Source organism: Eulemur rufifrons, unplaced genomic scaffold (assembly GCF_041146395.1).
Source record: "Eulemur rufifrons isolate Redbay unplaced genomic scaffold, OSU_ERuf_1 scaffold_284, whole genome shotgun sequence".
Classification (NCBI taxonomy): domain Eukaryota; kingdom Metazoa; phylum Chordata; class Mammalia; order Primates; family Lemuridae; genus Eulemur; species Eulemur rufifrons.
This window is the reverse complement of record NW_027183066.1, coordinates 1-7,500: the sequence shown is the minus strand read 5'-3', so window position 1 is coordinate 7,500 and position 7,500 is coordinate 1. Positions and strand designations below refer to the sequence as shown.

The following is a 7,500-nucleotide window of genomic DNA, read 5'->3' as shown; positions in this document are numbered from 1 at the left end:
CCTCCTCCTCCTCCTCCTCCTCCTCCTCCTCCTCTCTCCTCCTCCTCCTCCTCCTCCTCGTCCTCCGCCGGTTTCGTGCCGGGATCCCATGGTCCTTGGGGTTGACCAGATGTCCCGTCGCACTTAGTCTCTGCGGGGCTGGCCCCATCGATGCTATGGAGGGGGGATCACCGCCAGGGGGCGCTGCGGTTGCGGGCTTCTCGACTCCCTCTCCTTCCCCACCCCTCCGCTCGCCCGCTCCTCCTTTCTTTACTCCCTATCGCCCCGCCCCCTTTTTTCTCCACACACACGCAATTATCACGCTCACGAACTATCCCGGGACCTGGCGTGACTTTCATCGCAATCTCCCCCCCCCCCGGACACACACACATAGAGACACACCCTCCCGGCAGGGAGCACCCTGAGTGGTCGTGCAGATGTCGCTGCTGCATGCGGCCTCCGCATGGGTTCGCTGGTTGACCAGATGTCTGGTCCTTGGGTGGTTGACCAGATGTCTGGTCCTTGGGTGGTTGACCAGATGTCTGGTCTGTGGTTGTCATCCTGACAGGGAGGCTTCGGGACGGATTTGGTCTCTCTGGCCTCGCTGCCCCTAGGGGTCACCCTGCGATCGGTATTCTTCTCGCGCGGGGCGAGGGGGCGCTCCGGAGCATTCCTCTCCTCTCGGAGTTTCTGTCTGCAGTCTCTCGACTTGCTCTCACTCCCCTACCCTGCTGTGTGACTTTCTTTTTGGTCCTTTCATTTTATCTATTCTCTCTTTGCCTTTTCCTGCCCGCCTTTCCGCTCCCCCCCCCCCGGATTCATGGTTTCACGTCACGCGGGTGACGTGCCGACACACCAGGAGGCCCTTCTCACACGTGCGCGTGAACACGCAATCAACACGTTTATGAACTAGAAAGGGATCTGGTGTGACTTTGCTATTATTTCCCCTCCCCTCCTCCCCGCGCTGAGAATGAGTTTCCCCGGGCTCGTGTGCCCGCCTGGGAATCGGCTGCAGACGCCATGGCCCCGGGTCGACCACATGTTGCCCTGGGGTCCACCAGATGTCTCTGGCGAATTGGGGCCCTAGGGTGCTTATGACGGTGTGGTCACTAGGTGTCGCTCTGGGCTCAGTATTCTTCCTTCTCGCTGTGACTTTGGTCTCTTTTTTTCGAAATTTCTTTCTTTCTTCCTCTTTTGCCCTGTTTCCATTTTCCCTTCTTAATCTCTTTCTCTCTTTTTGTTGCTTTTTTTCCACGGCAGATGGGTGATGTGTGTGTGGAGGAAACGCGGCGTCAGGGAGAAGACACATCTCACACGTGCTCGGGAACACCCGATCGTCACGCTTCTGAGTACCGACCGATGGATCTGGTCCCGAGAATTTTTTAATAGTTTTCTCCCCTCTCTCTCTCTCTCTCTCTCTCTCTCTCCCCCCCCCTTCCTTCTCTTTCCTTTCTCTCCCTTCCTTTCTTTCTTTCCCTCGCTCTCTCGCTCTCGCTCTTCTTTTCTTTCTGACAGAGTCTCTCGTTCTGTTGCCCTGGCTAGAGTGCCATGGCGTCAGCCTAGCTCACAGCAATCTCAAACTCCTGGGCTCAAGCGATCAGACTGCCTCAGCCTCCCGAGTACTTGGGATTACAGGCATGTGCCAGCATGCCCAGCTAATTGGATATACGTGTGTGTGTGTGTGTGTGTGTGTGTGTATATATATATATTTTTTCTTTTTTCTTTTTTTTTTTTTTTTGAAACAGAGTCTCACTCTGTTGCCCAGACTAGAGTGCCGTGGCGTCAGCCTAGCTCACAGCAACCTCAAACTCCTGGGCTCAAGCGATCCTACTGCCCCAGCCTCCCGAGTACCTGGGACTACAGGCATGCGCCACCGTGCCCGGCTAATATTTTTCTGTATATATTTTTAGATACTGTTTCTGTATATATTTTTAGATATATAGTTTCTTTCTATTTTTAGTAGAGATGGGGGTCTCGCTCTTGCTCAGGCTGGTCTCGAACTCCCGACCTTGACCGATCCACCCGCCTCTACCTCCCAGAGTGCTAGGATTACAGGCGTGAGCCACCCCGCCTGGCGTGTACGTTCTGTATTCACAGCCAGACGGAAGGCAGGGAGAATGTTACCCTTTCAAAGCCCGCCCTGCTCGCCTCTCAGCCCACCGATGGCACTCTGAATCCCGTGGCATTCCTTCACTCAGCTGAATTCTTCAGCACCCGACCCCCCCCCATCCCACCCCCGTGCCACGGGAGTTCGTTCTCATGGCAGAGCCATCGAGGCTGTTGCCACACGTGTTGTAGGTGCCTAGGCAGACTGTGCCCTGGCCCCGAGGAGGTACGGAACCGCCTATCGCCTCGGGAGGGAGGGACAAGATGTGTCCGTGTCCAAGGCGACGTCCTGTCGATCACGAGGAGGCCTGCAAAGGCTCGTATCTGCCAGGCATTGAGCCACATCACATGAAACACCGGTGTGTTCCTTCACTTAGGTGGTGTCGCGTGTTGATACTCACAGAGGATGATAAACCCACTCGCATGCCGGCTGAGCCCCCTGTGTCTCCTCCTCTATCCACTGAGGGAAAAAACCGCAACGAAAGGTAGAAAACCACAGGGGGGGAAGAGAGCCCGTCGCTCTCCCTATGTGACCGTCCGGAGTGCTCGTTCAGATGGGAGGAGGTGTGTTTGTGTGTGTGTGTGTGTGTGTGTGTGTGTGTTTCATTGATTTTGGTGCCATCTTTTCTCTGCAGCTGCGTCAGAGGACAGCGATTTTTCCGATTTTCACTCCGCTGAGTGAATTGCCTTTTGAAGAGAATGTCCACAGGAAGCCTACGGTCCTCCCGCGGGGGTGGCCCTCCTCTAGAAATGAATCTCGTTTCTTGAACGGAGGGGACTTGTTGACGCCATCATGCTTTCGGGACGACTTCTCAGACGCTAGCTTTGGACCGCAACATAGGTGCCCCCGACATTGCCTCAAGGGTTCCGTGGTGCCTCCTGTCAAGAGACCCCACCGACCGTCCCCAGCCTGCCCGCTCAAGGGAGCCGGGCCCCTTCTGATCTGTCCGCCCGCCGGTGAAGCTCCCTCCCGAGGGTCGGAAAGCCCACCTGTTTCCCAGTTCGGTTGAATGATGGGGCACCCGGGCAGGGCACTGGCACCGAGTGACTCCATTCTGAGTCTGTCTGCTCTGGGGGGCGGGGGCGGGTGGGGGGGCAGTTCCGTCTCGACCCGGTGGCCTCCTACCGACTGACTCGATGGGACGGACCATTCTCACTCAGGATCGTGTACCTTCTTGGCCTAGGCACATCCCGGCACTTAAAGCCACTTTTCGGGGACACTCTCCCACGTACAGATAGATGGCCTGCACGAGTGCTCTTCCTTTCTCGAAACACTGGAAATCTGTCCTCAATTTTACCTGACCTACCTGACGGTGTGTGATAAAGGAGCATAGAACCCTCAGCCACCCTCCACCTTCCCGCTGTCCCGAGAGACAGTGCCGAGCGTGAAATTCTATCCCTGACTCTCTGTGTCCACCGGAACGTGGCCTGACTGCAGTGACATCAGCTACGTCAAGTCGTTCTCTGGGTAGGGAAAGAACTTAACCAGATAGGCCCTATCGGTCGCTTCTCTGTTCTGATAGTTTTGTGGCAGCCATTTCTTTCCCCCTCTCTTTTCTTTTTCTGTCTCTCTCCCCCACCCCCACCCCCAAATTCTTTCTACGAAGACGTTTAGGATGTCAGATTCTGGCCACATGCCCCCCCTAGGCATACGGGGGCCAGCATAGACAAAGGTCTTCGGTACCAAGTGTTCATTCCACGGTGACAGATATTGCCACTCTTGTATTGACCAGGGCGAGATGGTGAGTGGGTCAACTCTGAAACTCCCTGTACTCTACTTCTCTCTTGGGTAGGTCCCTGCCCCAACCCTCCGGCTTCTAGCACACACCCAGGGGCACTCTCTCCTCTCTGGATAAAGTTCCAGATGATCCGATCCGCTCCGAGGAGGAAGGGGAGCTGGCCGGGCCACCCACTGTGCGCCCCACCCCCGTCAGTCATAGGGTCCGTTCTTTTCAGGATGACACCGGCAGCGGTTGCTGGGTGTCACCTAGCGGCCACTTTGATCAGACCTCGGGATCCGGAAAGTCAGGTGACGTTGGGAGTTTAAGAGCTGACTCCCGGGAGGTGTGGAGGGCGGGGAGGAGAGCACGGTCCGGACGGTCCCACCCTCTTCTTCCCGGGCCCGCAGCTCTGGGCCCGCCCGGGGCAGCCCTAGCCTCTAGCGGGTCTCCGCCCACCCGCCCTGTTGTCTGCGGGAGGCGCCCCTCCTCCCGCTCTCTGCCTCCTCCCGGGACCGTAGGCCTCTGCCCGTCGTCTTTTTTATTTTTATTTTTTCCCTTTTGTTTGTTTCTCTTTTATCTTGTGTTTTAGGCTTATCGAATATCATATCGTATAAAAACTTAAATCACAGAATGAATTATATTAAGTAACAAGATGTGGCTTTTTATCCTACGCCGAGAACGATGAATTTTTCTCTTCGTGTCCATTTTCCTGTCCTGGAAGAAATACAAAGTTGCTCGTGATACTTCCCCATCATCTTCCAGTTTCCCCGACTGTCAACACGATGTATTCGATCGTATATCTTTGTGTGTGCACGTGGGCGCCTGTACCTATTTCTTTTCGGCATCAGTCTCAGGTCTTTTGGCACCTAGGGGGGAAAAAGGAGAAACCAATAAAGGACAGAAAGACGTTCTGTCGTTTTACGCTCCCCACCACCACCACCACCGCCACCACCACTTTTGGGAGCTTGTAGTCTGGCCTATGTCCCCAAGGCAGGTTAAATCTTTTCTTAAAACTCCCAAGTGGTCCCCTGCCCCGCCCCCCCCCCAGGTGGGCGGCCGGCAGAGTTCACAGGCTTTGTTTTTGGCAGAGCCTGGACGATTGAAATAATTAACCACAATCAACGCTAAAGCTGAGAACCCCTCCCCCCCTCATTAAAAGCTCTGTATTTCTGCCTAGCCCTATGTTCGGGGAAATTCGGAGGCTTGAGATGGGAAGGTCTACCCTATTTTCTCCTTTACCGGCAAAATAGACTCTCTCTTTCCTTCCTCCTCAAACAGCTTGTCCTCGTTATTCGGCCTCGTGGGCAAGTGGCCGAGCTTTCGGTAACACCAAGTCTTCTAAGTTGTGTTGTGTTATCGGTCTTGTTTTCTTTCTTTTCTTTTCTTTTCTTTTCTTTTTTTTTTTGAGACAGGATTTCTTTCACTCTGTCCTCTCCCAGGCCGCCTTGGCCTGATTGTAGCTCACAGCAAGCTCCAAATCCAGGGCTTAAGTGATCCTCTCTGCCTCAGCCTTCTGAGTAGCTGGGACTATAGGCAAATGCTGCCACACCCGCCATAATTTTTCTTTTTTTTTTTGTTGGTAGAGATGAGGTCTCATCGTGTTACCCAGGCTGGTCTCCAGCTGCTGGGCTCAAGTCACGCTCCCGTCTCTGCCTCCCAAGTTGCGGGGATCACGGGCATGAGCCACCATGGCCAGCCAGGTTATTTAAAGGTGATCGCTTTGCTATCCTGATACAAAACCCCAAATGTGCGAGTTTAAGGCACCAGACGGAGGGAGTCCCCACACTACATCGTCACGAACATTGAGGGTGGCTCACGAAACAGCTGGGATGTGGCCACACAGTAGTGATCGAGGAGATATATTCTAGTGGGATAGCAGAAATATAGAATGTCCTGAAGACACTAAATGTCGGAATGCCACAGCAGTCAATGGCTGACAAACTTCCATTCCATCGTGTCATGGTAGGCGGCTTACTTTTCTCCTGCTCCCTCGGTATGATTAAGGCCTGACGTAGAAAATGTCTACGTCTCATCCAAATCCATCGAGACGATGGAAGGGGGAACTGGGAGAGGAATAAAGAAAAACAAGAGGGGGAGAAGGAGGAAACTGCCTCCCCTGCCCCCATGCTACCCAATTAATAAATGAAGAATGGCCTCTTCCCTCCTCTTCCCAACCCCTAACTATGCCTGGAGGTGTATCGTAGGCCTACAGTCCTAAGAAATGTACAACTACTGATAGTAATGGGAAGAAATGCAGTCTAATAGGTTTCTGTGCAGTGGGACACCTGGCCAGGGCACTTACGGTGAATGGAGCTTGCAGGGCGGGCGGGAGGTTGCTCTGGGTGAGTCTGTGAGTTGGCGGTGAGTGGTGAGTGAATGTGAAGGCCTAGGACATTACTTACTGTAGGTTTTCATAAACCCTGGACACTTAGGCCACACGACATTTACCTTTAGAAATTTCTTTCTTCAATAATACATTAACCTTAGCTTACTGTAAGTGTTTTCACTTCATAAACTTTTCCATGGTGGTTTGGCTTTTTTTTTGTTTGTTTGTTTGTCTGTTTGTTTGTTTGTTTGTTTGTTTTTCTTTCTTTTAAACTTTTGGACTCTTTTGCAACACCACGACTTAAAACACAAATGCGTTGCACTGTTGTACACAGATATTTTCTTTCTCTGTGTCCTTATGTGTTCCGTAAGCTTTTTCCTACTTTTAAAGTTTTTATCGTTCTATGCACTTTTCAAAATAATAAAAACTAAAACGGGGGGGGGGGTGGGAGAGGGAAGGAGAGAAATACACACACATGAATATGTTTCCCAAGTGAACTGAGGAAGGGGGCCGAGTCAAGGTTCTCAGGGAGCCACCAGTGATGAAACGGTCAGGCTCAGAATCAGCATTGCAGAGTGGCTGCAGAGCCGGGGGGCCTGGACTGGCTACCTGGACGACACTCCGTGTTTGGTAACTTGGCGAGTCATACATCCTCTTGAGCCTCAGCCTCTTCATCTGCAAATGCAGAAATCATGGTGCCTACCCCACAGGGATATTGTGCAGAGTGAAAAAGCAAATGCAGGCAAAGCCCACAGAAGCACGCGTGGTAAACAGTAAGCCTTTAATCGTGGTCACAGTCGTTGTTATAGGATCATCTTCCTATGTCCTTGTCTTTTAAAGATTAGCAGAACCTCCCAGAAGATGAGAATGGGCTCCCCCTGAGCAAGTCTCGGCTGTAAAGTCACAGGCATGTTGAGCATGTGGCACAGAAGGCAGAATAAAAACCTGATCCCGGAACATTATGTTCCTGCAGGACATGAAATCATTGAAGGTATGGGAAATCCTACCTCATATCCGTTTTACTAGAACACCTATGATTGCGTACGCACATGGACGCACGCGCACGCGCACCCCAAACTTTTTGAGCTTCACAAAACAGCGTAACCAAGGAACACACTATGATGCTTCTTAGCGATCTATTTAGGCCCAGGTTACTCGTCACTCTGAGCCTGCCTCCTTATCTGTCCAATGAGAATAGTGTTTGTCACAATTATCGTCATCGTCATCCTACCTAACGCTTCTGGTAAAATTGAAGTGTGAGAACACCCGCTAGACAGAAAATCCATGTTATCTCTCAATTTTTCTTCCTCCTGATTTCTATCTGAATCTGTGAGCTCGCTTTGGTTCACTTCGGTTTTTCGAGAGGCT

The 7,500-nt window shown here is 52.4% G+C and overlaps 1 pseudogene; it reads right to left on the bottom strand.

The window, feature by feature from the left end:
• Positions 1–808: 808 nt before the first annotated feature.
• On the bottom strand, positions 809–900 carry LOC138380136 (small nucleolar RNA U13; annotated as a pseudogene).
• Positions 901–7,500: the final 6,600 nt, after the last annotated feature.